The 14,632-nt window shown below is 41.3% G+C and overlaps 1 protein-coding gene across 3 annotated transcripts in view; it reads left to right on the forward strand.

The window, feature by feature from the left end:
* Nucleotides 1-14,632, forward strand: part of alpk2 (alpha kinase 2) — a 95,467-nt gene that overhangs the window by 38,667 nt on the left and 42,168 nt on the right. The window lies entirely within an intron of this gene.

A 14,632-nucleotide genomic window follows, 5' to 3' on the forward strand; every position in this document is an offset into this window, starting at 1 on the left:
CCCCTCATGATTTTATAAACCTCTATAAGGTCATTCCTCAGCCTCCAACACTCCAGGGAAAACAGCCCTAGAATATTCAACCTCTTCCTATAGCTCAAATCCTCCAACCTTGGCAACATCCTTGTCAATCTTTTCTGAACCCTTTCAAGTTTCACAACATCTTTCTGATAGGAAGGAGACCAGAATTGCAGGCAATATTCCAAAAGTGGCCTGACCAATGTCCTGTACAGCCGCAACATGACCTCCCAACTCCTGTACTCAATACTCTGACCAATAAAGGAAAGCATACCAAATGCCTTCTTCACTATCCTATCTACCTGCAACTCCACTTTCAAGGAGCTCTGAATCTGCACTCCAAGGCCTCTTTGTTCAGCAACACTCCCTAGGACCTTACTATTAAGTGTATAAGTCCTGCTAAGATTTGCTTTCCCAAAATGCAGCCCTCACATTTATCTGAATTAAACTCCATCTGCCATTTCTCAGCCCATTGGCCCATCTGATCAAGGTTCTGTTGTAATTTGAGGTAACCTTCTTCGCTGTCCATTACACCTCCAATTTTGGTGTCATCTGCAAACTTACTAACTGTATCTCTTATGCTCACATCCAAATCATTTACATAAATGATGAGAAATTGTGGAACCAGCACGGATCCTTGTGGTACTCCACTGGTCACAGGCCTCCAGTCTGAAAAACAAGCCTCCACCACCACCTTCTGTCTTCTACCTTTGAGTCAGTTCTGTATCCAGATGGCTAGTTCTCCCTGTATTCTGTGAGATCTAACCTTGCTAACCAGTCTCCCATGGGGAACCTTGTTGAACGCCTTACTGAAGTCCAAATAGATCACGTTTACCGCACTGCCCTCATCAATCCTCTTTGTTACTTCTCCAAAAATCTCAATCAAGTTTGATTTCCCAAAAGCCATGTTGACTATCCCTAATCAGTCCTTGCATTTTCAAATACATATACATCCTGTTCCTCAGGATTCCCTCCAACAACTTGCCCACCACCGACGTCAGGCTCACTGGTCCATAGTTCCCTGGCTTATCCTTACCAACTTTCTTAAACAGAGGCACCACATTAGCCAACCTCAGTCTTCCGGCACCTCACCTGTGACTATTGATGATACAAATATCTCAGCAAGGGGCCCAGCAATCACTTCCTTAGCTTCCCACAGAGTTCGAGGGTACACCTGACCAGATCCTGGGGATTTATCCACTTTTATGCATTTCAAGACATCAAGCACTTCCTCCTCTGTAATATGGACATTTTTCAAGATGCCACCATCTATTTCCTTTTGTCTAACATTCTCTTACATGTCAAAATTAGAGTGGTGCTGGAAAAGCACAGCAGGTCAGGCAGCATTCAAGGAGCAGGGAAATCGACATTTTGAGCAAAAGCGCTTCATCAGTCATTCCTTTTGCCCGATATGTTGATTTTCCTTTTGCCTTTTCTCTTAAATGTATCTATACTGTGCACCTCAGCCATACCCTGTGGTAGCTATAAGACCATAAAGAAATAAGAAGAGAAATAGGCCACTAAGCCCCTCAAGTCTGCTTCTTCATTCCATAAGATTATGGCTGCTCTGACTTTCCTGTAATCTTGATTCCTCTACTGATCAAGAATGTATTTATCCAAGCCTTAAGTACACACAAAGAATCTGCCCCCACAGTTCTCTGTGGCAAGGAACTCCAAACACTTACAATCCTCTGAGAGAAGAAATTTCTTTTCATCTCAGTTTTACATTGGTACTCTTCAATACTGAGACTATGCCCTCTGGTCCAAGACTTTCCCATGAGGGGAAACACCTTCACAGCATTTACCCTGTCAAGCCCCTTAAGAATCCTATATGTTTAAATGAGATCACTTCTCGTTCTTCTGAATTCCAATCAGTTGAGTCCTGTTGAACCTTTGCTCGTAAGACAATCCTTATGAACATTCTCTGAACTGCCACCAATGAAGGAATATATTTCCTTAAGTAAGGGGACCAAAACTGCTCACAATAATCCAGATGTAGTCTCATCAGCACCTTGCACAGTTGCAGTAAGTCTTCCCTACTCTTATAATCCAGCACCCTTGAAATATCAGCTAACATTCCATTAACCTTCCTCATTAGCTGCTGGACCTGTGTGTTAGCTTTCTTTGTTTCATGCATAAGTGCTCCAGCCGCTTTCTGCAGTTTTTCTCCATTTGAATAATACTTTGTTGTTTTGTTCTGTCTTCCAAAATGAACAACTTCACATTTTTGCACATTATACTTCATTTGCTAACTTTTTGCCAAATTGCTTAATCAATCAATATTTCTCTGTAAATTGTTTCTATTCTCTAGCAGCCTGCCCTTCCAACTATTTTTGTGTCGTCTGCAACTTTGGCTATAGTACATTTGCTTCCATTCTCCATGTCATTCATGTAAACTATAAACAGCACTGATCCCTGTGGAACACCACTGGTTACAGGTCACCAACCTGAAAAGGAACCCCTTATCCCCATTCACTGTTTCCTGCCCATTTATCAATTCTCAATGCATGCCATTGTACAACTTCCATCACTAAGGGCTTTTATTTTATGATTTAACATTTTGTGAGGTAGCAAGTTCAACATTCTCACTAGCCTTTGAGAGAAGATTATTTAGAATTCCCTGTTGGATTTCTTGGTGACTACCTAACCTGGCTTTCCAAAAGACAAAACAGTCTCTCTGTATCGCATCCATCGAAACCTGTCATAATCTTGACCTTTCACCCACAATCCTCAGTCAGACAACCAATTGGTACAATAGGATTATACAAATCTCTCCCAGAATTTCCTATGGCTTTGTTCTACCTAGGCATAGTTCACCAATTTTGGAATCCTATCACACTTGCTAATGCCCCACATTCCTGATGAAGTGAGTGAGTTGGGATGGTATGCCTGATGGGATCCCACCTTTGTTGGCCAGTGAAAACCTTCACTTTCAATGTGCCATGAGTATCTGTGGCAATCTGCGACTCGTGCACATTTTTGATTCTTCAGTTCATGTCTTAAGATAGTTAGAGTTGGGTGCTAACAACAATGTCATAGAGTCATAGAGATGTACAGCACAGAAACAGATACTTCAATCCAACTCATCCATGCCGACCAGATATCCTAATCTAGTTCCATTTGCCAGCATTTGGCCCATATTGCTCTAAAACCTTCTTATTCATATAACCATTAAGATGCCTTTTAAATATTGCAATTGTCCCAGCCTCCACCACCTCCTCTGGCAAAACCACCCTCTGTGTGAAAACCTTGCCCCTTAGATCCCTTTTAAATCTTTCTGTCTCACCCTAAACCTATGCCATCTAGTTCTGGACTCACCCACCCCAGGAAGAAGACTATTACGTTTACCCTGTCCATGCCCCTCATGATTTTATAAACCTCTGTAAGGTCACCTCTCAGTCTTCGACGCCCCAGCCCCAGCCAATTCAGCTTCTCCTTATAACTCAACCCTCCAACCCCGGCAACATCTTTATAAGTCTTTTCTGAAGCCTTTCAAGTTTCACAACATCCTTCCTATAGGAGGGAGACCAGAGTGCACAAAATATTCCAAAAGTAGCCTAACCAATGTCCTGTATAGCCACAACATGACCTCCCAACTCCTACACTCTCACCAACAAAGGAAAGCATACCAAATGCCGTCTTCACTATCCTATCTACCTACAACTCCACTTTCAAGGAATTATGAACCTGCACTCCAAGGTCTCTTTGTTCAGCAACAATCACTAGGACCTTACCATTAAGTATATAAGTCTTGCCCTGGTTTGCCTTTCCAAAATGCAACACTTCACATTTATTTAAATTAAACTCAATCTGTCACTCCTCAGCCCATTGGCCCATCTGATCAAGATCTCATTGCACTCTGACCTTCGTAACCTTCTTCGCTGTCCACGAACCTCCAATTTTTGTGTCATCTGCAAACTTACTAACTATACTTCTTATGTTCACATCAAAATCATTTAGATAACTGACGAAAAGTAGTGGACCCAGTCAATGCTTGGTAGCTTGCACAACTTCCAGCTCAGCAGTGAGACACAAAAGGGGCATGCTGACGATGGGTCAAAGGTTGAGAATTCCTGTTGACTCGCCAAAGCTCATTCACCATCTGCAAAGAAAAAGTGTGAATGGATACTCTCCACTATACCAGATGAACATGTCTCCAATACATCCAATAAACTCAACAAAATCCAGAAAGAAGCAATTCAGCCTTTCCTGATTGCTTGCAATGCAAGTATGTTCTTCCTTAAGTAAAGAAGCCAGAACTGAATTACAGAATCAGAATTTCTACAATGCAGAAAACATCAAAATTTCCCTCCATGTTTGCACTAACTCATCCATATGATCATTTTGACAAATTGCCATTCTCCTTCCTTTTCTTATTTAGCCTATACACTAGGTGATTATTTGAATAGAAATAATGCCCTCTTCAACGCCCTGTTTGAACTGCCTCCACCATACTACTAGGAAGTTCATTCAAGACCATAATTACATGGTTTGTGAAAATGTTTTTTTTTTCTTATTTGCTTATTTTGCAAATTATTTAAATCTCTGCCCTCTTGTTCTTTTTATATGCATTCTGCCCAGATTCTTCATGATTTTAAAAACTTCAATCATATCTCCTCTTAGCCTACTAGGACAATAGATCCAAATTCTCCAATATGTCTCCAAAACTGAAGTTTCTCATTCCTGGAACCATTCTTGTGAACCTCTAGATTCTATCCAGTGCATTCACTGATAAAAAATCTGTCTACCTTAATCTTGAATGTACTTAATGACCCAACCACTACAGCCCACTGTGGGAAAGAATTTTGTAAATTCGCTATCCTCTGAGAGAGAAAAAGTTCTTCTCATCTATCTTAAAGGGCAACCCCTTATTCTGAGATTATGCCTTTTGTTCCTAAACCCTCCCAAAAGGGAAACATCCTTTTTGCATCTAACCTGTCGTGTCTTCAACCCATTACTGATTAAATGTCCAGCTATTACTTCTATAAATTTCCTTAAAGCCTCTGAATTCACTGATTCTGGGGGTAATGAATTCCATAGATTCACAACCATTTGAGAGAAGCAATTTCTCCTTGTCACTGTTTTACATCTTATCCCAAAATTATGAACTCTGTACACTGCACTCCTGCTGTGGTCTGACTAGTGCCTTGTATAGCTTTAGCAAGATCTTCCTATTTTTATAATTCATTCCTTTTGAAGTAAATGCTGACTCTGCTTGGTCATATTAAATGCCCTTCTCTTCAATGCCTCCATTAAACCCATCACCAGCACATTCCCACTTCAGTTTCTAACCAAATGGTATGTGAAAAATTTCTCCTTATGTCTGCGTTAATTCTTTTACCAATTATCTTAAATATGTGTCTCCTTGTTCTCGATCTTTCAATCAATGGGAACAGTTCTTCCCCTATCTACTCTTTCTCGACATAGAGTTATGGAGGTGTGCAGCATAGAAACAGACCCTTCGGTCCAACTCACCCACGCTAACCAGATATCCTAAATGAATCTAGTCCCATTTGGCCCATATCCCTTTAAACCCCTTCTATTCATGTTCCCATCCTGATGCTTTTTAAATGTTGTAATTGCACCAGCCTCCACCACCTCATCTAGCAACTCATTCCATACATGCACCATCCTCTGCATGAAAAAGTTCCCCCTTATGTCCCTTTTAAGTTCTTCCACTCGCACCTTAAACCTATGCTCTCTAGATTTGGACTCCCCTACCCTGAAGAAAAGCCTTTTCACCCTATCCCCCTCATGATTTTATAAGCCTCTATAAGGTGACTCCTCAGCCTCAAATGCTCCAGGGAAATTAGCCACAACCTATTAAGCCTCTCTCTATAGCTCAAACAGTCCAACCCTGGCAACATCATTGTCAATCTTTTTTTTGCCCTTTCACGTTTCACAGCATCTTTCCTATAGCAGGGAGATCAGAATTGAATGCAGTAGTCCAAAAGTGGCCAAACCAATGTCCTGTAAAGCTGCAATATAACTTTTCAACTCCTATACTCAATGCACTGACCAATAAAGGCAAGCTTACCAAATGCCTTCTTCATTACACTTAATGCTTTTGACTATCTCTATCAAATCTCCTCTCAACCTTCTGTTAGGACTGTATATTGGGCAGCATGGTGGCTCAGTGGTTAGCACTGTTGCCTCACAGCACCAGGGTCCCAGGTTCGATTCCAGCCTCGGATGACTGTCTGTGTGGAGTTTGCACATTCTCCCCATGTCTGTGTGGGTTTCCTCCGAGTGCTCCGGTTTCCTCCCACAGTCACAAAGATGTGCAGGCCAGGTGAATTGGCCATGTTAAATTGACCATGGTGTTAGGTGCATTAGTCAGAGGGAAATGGGAGGGTGGGTTACTCTTCGGAGGGTCGGTGTGGACTTGTTAGGCCGAAGGTCCTGTTTCTACACTGTAGGGAATCTAATCTAATATATAGAAGCATGAATAAGTCAGCCACCCTGCTTTCAATCATGTCAGATCATCTACATCAGTACTATTTTTCTGGGCTATCCCCATTTTCCTGGATGTCATTAATATGTCTTTAACATATTCAGTGAGTGAGCTTCCACAGCTCCCTGGGGCAAAAAATTTCAAAAATTCACTATCCTTCACATGAATGCATTCCTCTTCTTTACACTGCTAAGTGATACCCCTTAATTTGAGACTGTCCCCTGGTTTAAGACCTGCCTCATATGGGGGAAGCATCCTTTCAGTCTCTACCTTTTCTAGCCCATTCAATGGGTCCAACTCTCATTCTCCTAAACTCTGGATATAACTAACTTTATCTTCTGAATATAACTTTCTTCAAGGAAAACAGTTCCAACTTTTTCAATTTATCTTCGTAATTGTACTTCCTCAATCCTGGAACCATACACTTATATCTTTTTTGCACTTATCATTCCTAAAGTATGGTGACAAGAAATGAGACAATAATCTAGCTGAGACCAAATCAGTGTTCTATACAAATTTGACATCACTTCCTCAAAGTTTGTGCGAAGATTTGTAGCTTGGTTGCTCGTTGCTGTGGTTCTGTTCGCCGAGCTGGAAGTTTTTGTTGCAAACGTTTTGTCCTCTGGCTAGGCGACATCATCAGTGCTTGGGAGCCTCCTGCGAAGCGCTTCTTTGATGTTTCCTCCGGTATTTATAGTGGTCTGTCCCTACCGCTTCCGGTTGTCAGTTTCAGCTGTCCGCTGTAGTGATTGGTATATTGGGTCTAGGTCGATGTGTTTGTTGATGGAGTTTGTGGATGAATGCCATGCCTCTAGGAATTCCCTGGCTGTTCTCAGTCCGGCTTGCCCTATGATAGTAGTGTTGTCCCAGTCGAAATCATGTTGCTTGTTGTCTGCGTGTGTGGCTACTAAGGATAGCTGGTCGTGTCGTTTCGTGGCTAGTTGATGTTCATGTATGCGGATTGTTAGCTGTCTTCCTATTTGTCCTATATAGTGTTTTGTGCAGTCCTTCCTTTATTTCTTAGTCTGTGCCCCATTAATGAAATCTATGATGCTGTATGCTTCCCTTTGTTCCTGCAGAATTTTATACACTTTATCTTACGACCATAAGTAATAAGGGTAAATGTAAGCCCTTCAGCCTATTGACTCTCCTCTGCCATTCAATGAGATCATGGTTGATCCGATAATCCTCTACTCCACTTTCCTGCCTTATCCCCTTAACCCTCAATTTTCTCGATGATTAGAAATCTGTGCATCTCAGCCTCCTCCAGAGGTTCCCAGTATCACAGAGGCTATCCCTCAGCCACACAATATGACATCGAAAAATGACAGGAGGCACTGGATATTGCAAAGGCTATAGGTCCTGATAACATTCCAGCAATAGTACTCAATACTTGTGTTTCAGAACTTACCACCTAACTATTAAAGTACAGCGAGAATACTGGCATCAGTTTGACAAAGTAAAAAACTTATCCAGGTAGTTCTGGTGCAAAAAAAAACAAACTCAATTCAGATAATTATTAGGTAAAAGTGAGGACTGCAGATGCTGGAGATCAGAGTCTATATTAGAGTGGTGCTGGAAAAGCGCAGCAGGTCAGGCAGCATCGGAGGAGCAGGAAAATCGACATTGCCCAAAATGTCGATTTTCCTGCTCCTTGAATGCTGCCTGACCTGCTGTGCTTTTCCAGCACCACTCTAATCTAGACTCAGATAATTACCACCCCATCAGTGTACTTTTGACCATCAATAAAATGATGGAAGGTGTCATCAACTGAGCTATCAAGCAGCAGTTGCTTAGCTATAACCTGCTCACTGACACTTGGTTTGAGTTTTTTCAGAGTCCCTCACCTCCTGACCTCATTCCAGCCTGACTCAAAGGTGGTGAAGGTGCTTGCCCTTGACATCAAAGTCATTTTTCACCAAGTGTGGGATCAAGCAGATCTAACAAAATGAAATTAAAGGGAATCAGAGAGAAAACTCACCACTGTTTGGAGTTATACCTGATACATAGGAAAATGGTTGTGGTTGTTACAGGTCAATCATTTCAGCTCCAGAATATCTCTGCAGGAGTTCCTTAGGGTAGTGTCCTAGGCCCAAACATCTTTAGCTGCTTCATCAATGATCTTTCCTCCATCATAGATTGGGACGTTCACTAATGATTGTACAATGTTCACCACCATTTATGTTGCCTCTGATACTGAACCAGTCCATGTCCAAATGCAACAAAATATGGACAAAATCCAGGAATAGGCTAACAAGTAGCAAGTAACATTTGTACCAGACAAATGCCAGGCAATGACCATTTTCAACAAGAGAAAATCTTACTATCACATTTATTGTCATTACCATCGATGAATTCACCACTGTTAACCTTCTAGTGGTTTAAATGTCTGCAAACTGAACTGGAATAGCCATATAAATACTGTGGCTACAAGAGTAGGTCAGAATCCTGCAATGAATAACTCACCTCCTGACCTCCTGATTCCCAACATCTATTCATTACCTACAAGGCATAAATCAAAAGCGTGGTACAATATTCCCCAATTGTATGAATGAGTGCAGCTTCAACAATACTCAAAATACTTGACACCATCCAAAAAAAAGCAGCCTGCTTGATTGGCACCACATCTACAAACAGTTAAAATCCCCTACCATAAACACCCTATTATTCTTACAAGCTAAGATCTCCTTACAAGTTTGTTTCTCAATTTCCCACTGACTACTAGAGGGTCTATAATGAAATCCCAATAAGGTGATCATCCCTTTCTTATTACTCAGTTCAACCCATATAACTTCCCTGGATGCATTTCTGGGAATATCCTCCCTCATTACAGCTGTAATGCTATCCCTTATCAAAAACACCACTACCCCTCCTCTCTTGCCTCCCTTTCTGTCCTTCCTGTAGCATTTGTATCCTGGAACATTAAGCTGCCAGTCCTGCCCATCCCTGAGCCATGTTTCCCTAATTGCTATGATATCCCTGTCCCATGTCCCTAACCATGCCCTGAGTTCACCAGTCTTCTCTGTTTGGCCTCTTGCATTGAAATAAATGCAGCTTAATTTATCAGTCCTACCTTGTTTTCTGCTTTGTCCCTGCCTGTCCTGACTGTTTGACTCACTTCTTTTCTCAACTATACCAGTCTCAGATTGATCTCTTTCCTCACTATCTTCCTACCTTACTAGTTTAAATCCTCCTGAGCAGTTCTACCAAATCTCCCTGCCAGTATATTAGTCCCTTTCCAATTTAGGTGCAATCTGTCCTTCTTGTACTGGTCACTTATACACAAGAAGAGATTCCAATAATCCAAAAATGTGGATTCTTCTCCCATACACTAGCTCCTCAGCCAAGCATTCATCTGCTCTATCCTCTTATTCCTACCCTCACTAGCTTGCAGCACTGGGAGTAATCCAGATATTACTACTCTCGAGAATCTCCTTTATAAATTTCTGCCTAACTCTCTATATTCTCCCTTCAGAATCTATACCTTTTCACTTCTTATATCATTGGTTCCAATGTGTACAATGACCTCCTGCTGGCACCTCTCCCCCTTGAGAACATTCAGCACCCTCTCTGAGACATTCTTGATGATGGCACCAGGGAGGCAACACACCATTCTGATTTTTCACTGCTGGCCACAGAGATGTCTGTCTGTGCCTCAGAGTCCCTTAACACAATTGATCTCTTGGAACGTGACGTACCCTTCATTGCATTAGAGCCAGTCTCGATACAACAAACATAGCTGTTCATGCTACATTCCCCTGAGAATCCATCACCCCTACATTTTCCAAAACAGCATACTTGTTTGAAATGGGGATAGCCACAGATGACTCCTGCACTAACTGCCTACTTGTCTTACCTTTCCTGTATGTGACTGTATCTGCAACTTTTTTCCCTTCCTATAACTTCCATCCATCATGTCCCCTTGCTCTTGTAAATTCCTCATTGCTTCTAACTGTCTCTCTAACCGATCAATCCAATATGATAGGATTCACAACCAATGACATTTATTGAAGATATAATCCTCAGTAACACGTAAACTCTCCCTAAACTCCCACATCTGACAAGAAGAGCATATCACTCTACTAAAGACCATTTTTGCTTCTTCCAATCTACAGACCCAGAAAATAGCACTGTCTTATTCCTCTACAAAACACTGCTCCAGGTTAACTTTATACTTATGGCTTATATTTTTACATTTAATCAAGAGACATATTTCAATAAAACATATAATCAAGAAAGAACTGACTCTACTCTCTTTCGTTAGGCCACAATTAAAAATATTCACTTATTTTACTGTGTTGTGACCTCTCCCAAACTGGTTCCTCCAACATCAGTTGTAAATTTCACTGTTTGTTATTTTCCTAGATGCACTCCGATGTCCAGCGACACATGAATTCAAACAGCAAAAGCAGTAACTGCGTAGGTTCCCTGCTGTATCAGTTACAGTGTGGGTTTCTTTCTCTCTCTCTCTCTCTTTCTCTCTCTCTCTCGCACACACACTCTCTCTCTCTCTCTACTGCACTAACCTCACCATGTGCTGTCTTTGTCTGATCCTCTCCCTTTTAAAAGTGCTGTTGTTTTGACTTTTTTCTCCAAAGTTCCAAAACAATGCAACAGCATATAAAACAGTAATTGCAACACCTGGAATTCAAGGAAATCACCTCCAACACCTAAAATACTTCAAAAAAGAAACAACCTGTTACCGCCAGAAATTTTTCCTGTCCTCCATCTTGCCAACCTCCATCTTGAAATACCCAGAATCCCGGAAATACATTCAGGGAAGTTATTTGTGTTGAACTGAGAAATAAGAAAGTGATGATCACCTTATTGGGATTGTATTATAGACCTCCTAATAGTCAGAGGGAAAATGAGAAACAAATTTGTAAGGAGATCTCAGTTATCTGTAAGAATAATAGGGTGGTTATGGTAGGGGATTTTAACTTTCCAGATATAGACTGGACTGCCATAGAGTTAAGGGTTTAGATGGAGAAGAATTTGTTCAGTGCAAGCAAGAAAATTTTCTGATTCAGCTACTGACGTAGCTACTAGAGAAGGTGCAAAAATTGACTTATACTTGGGAAATAAGGCAGGGCAGATGACTGAGGTGATAGTGGGGGAGCACTTTGGGGCCAGCTACCATAATTCTATTAATGATAAAATAGTGATGGAAAACGATACACCAGATCTAAAAGTTGAAGTTCTAAATTGGAGGAAGGCTGATTTGACAGTCTTTGGCATGAACTTTCAAAAGCTGATTGGGGGCAGATGTTCGCTGGTAAAGGGACGGCTGGAAAATGCCAAGCCTTCAGAAATGAGATAATGAGAGTCCAGAGACAGTATATTCCTGTCAGGGTGAAAGGAAAGTCTGGTAGGTATAGGGAATGCAGGATAACTAAAGAAATTGAGGGTTTGGTTAAGAAAAAGAAGAAAGCATATGTCAGTTATAGATAAGATAGATCAAATGAATCCTTAGAAGAGTATAAAGGCAGTAGGAGTATACTTAAGAGGGAAATCAGGAGGGCAAAAAGAGGACATGAGATAGCTTTGGCAAATAGTGTTAAGGAGAATCCAAAGGGTTTTTACAAATACATTAAGGACAAAAGGGTAACTAGGGAGAGAATAGGACCCCTGAAAGATCAGCAAGGCTGTCTTTGTGTGGAACCGAAAGAGATGGGAAGATACTAAACAAGTATTTTGCATCAGTATTTACTGTGGAAAAGGACATGGAAGATATAGAATGTAGGGAAATAGATGGTGACATCTTGAAAAATGTCCATATTACAGAGGAGGAAGTGCTGGATATCTTGAAATGCATAAAGGTGGATAAATCCCCAGGACCTGATAAGGTGTACCCTAGAACTCTGTGGGAAGCTAGGGAAGTGATTGCTGGGCCCCTTGCTGAGATATTTGTATCATTGATAGTCACAGGTGAGGTGCCAGAAGACTGGAGGTTGGCTAACGTGGTGCCACTGTTTAAGAAAGGTGGTAAGGACAAGCAAGGGAACTATAGACCAGTGAGCCTGATGTCGGTGGTGGGCAAGTTGTTGGAGGGAATCCTGAGGGATAGGATGTACATGTATTTGGAAAGGCAAAGACTGATTAGGTATAGTCAACATGACTTTTTGCATGGGAAATCATGTCTCACAAACTTGACTGAGTTTTTTGAAGAGTAAAAAAGACAATTGATAAGGGCAGAGCGGTGGACATAATATATATGGACTTCAGTAAGGCGTTCGACAAGGCTCCCTGTAGGATTCTGGTTAGCAAGGTTAGAACTCATGGAATACAGGGAGAACTAGCCATTTGGATAGAGAACTGGCTCAAAGGAAGAAGACAGAGGGTGGTGTTGGAGAATTGTTTTTCAGACTGAAGGCCTGTGACCAGTGGAGCACCACAAGGATCGGTGCTGGATCCTCTACTTTTCATCATTTATATAAATGATGTGGATGTGAGCACAAGAGGTATAATTAGCAAGTTTGCAGATGACACCAAAATTGGAGGTGTAGTAGACAGTGAAAAAGGTTACCTCAGATTACAACGGGATCTTGATCAGATGGCCAACGGGCTGAGAAGTGGCAGATGGAGTTTAATTTAGAAAAATGCGGGGTGCTGCATTTTGGAAAAGCAAATGCTAGCAGGACTTATACACTTAACAGTAAGGTCCTGGGGAGTTTTACTGAACAAAGAGTCCTTGGAGTGCAGGTCCATAAATCCTTGAAAGTGGAGTCGCAGATAGATAGAATAGTGAAGAAGGCATTTGGAATGCTTTCCTTTATTGATCAGAGTATTGAGTACAGGAGTTGGGAAGTCATGTTGTGGCTGTACAAGACAGTGAGTAGGCCACTTTTGGAATATTGCTTACAAATCTAGTCTCCTTCAGAATCTAGTCAGAAAGATGTTGTGAAACTTCAAAGGATTCAGAAAAGATTTACAAGGATGTTGCCAGGTTTGGAGGATTTTAGTTAGTAGGAGATGTTGAATATTCTAGTACTGTTTTCCCTGGTGCATTGGAGGCTGAGGAGTGACTATATAGAGGTTTATAAAATCATGAAAGGCATGGATAGATGGGGGAGTCAGAACTAAAGGGCATAAATTTAGGGTGAGAGGGGAATGATATAAAAGAGACCTAAGGGGCAACTTTTTTAATGTAGATGGTGGTATGTGTATGGAATGAGCTGCCAGAGGAAGTGGTGGAGACTAGTACGATTGCAACATTTAAAAGGCATCTGGATGGCTATATGAATGGGAAGGGTTTGGAGGGATATGGACCAGGTGCTGGCAGGTGGGACTAGATTGGGTTGGGATAGCTGGATAATATGGATGAGTTGGACCGAATGGTCTGGTTCCATGCTGTACATCTCTATGACTCTATGAGCAACTCCCCTCTGCTACAGACACCCATAAACAGCAATGTATAAGATCCACAAGATACACTGCAAACATTCATTAAGGCTTCTTCTTTCTCGTTTCCTCCCAGAGTCCAAAGATATGCAGGTTCGGAAGATTGGCCATGTAAATTGTCCCATAATGTCCAGGGATGTGCAGGCTAGATGGATTAACTGGGGGAAATAGGATAGAGGGTTGGGCCTAGATGTGATGCATTTTGGAGTGCAGTGTGGACTTGATGGGCTGAATGGCCTGCTTCTGCACTGTAGAAATTGTGATTCTTTGAGTGACATCATCGTTACAGCCATGACATCATAGATCCACATGGCCATCTGCACCTGTAATTCACCAATCTTATCCACCACATTCCATGCATTCACATACATGCGCAGTTAATCTAATTTAAACTTTATTACTTTCTCCCTTAGTCAGAATCTCCCCAATAACTTACTAGTTCCTATTTTTATGCTTTTTGTCTCTCCTAGTATTCTATTCTGCTTGATATTCTTGCCTAGTTCCCACACTCTGGGCAGTTAGTTTAAATCATTTCCAATAAAACAGCATATAACCCTTCAAGTAAAACAGCCTCAGTTCTATTTAGATCTAAATATACAGCCTAAAATTGGGGAAACCGTTTCAGCGCTAAAGAAATGAACCAATGTAATTTTTGATCAAAAAGAAGAAATAAGTGCATAACTTGTTTGAAAAAATGATAGACATATAAGTTACATAGGCAAAGTTACAGAAAGTAAATGCAGAATAGATTATTGAAAATAG

The sequence above is a fragment of the Chiloscyllium plagiosum genome, unplaced genomic scaffold (assembly GCF_037043375.1).
Source record: "Chiloscyllium plagiosum isolate Xiang-an unplaced genomic scaffold, Cpla_swu_hap1 HiC_scaffold_1, whole genome shotgun sequence".
Classification (NCBI taxonomy): Eukaryota; Metazoa; Chordata; class Chondrichthyes; order Orectolobiformes; family Hemiscylliidae; genus Chiloscyllium; species Chiloscyllium plagiosum.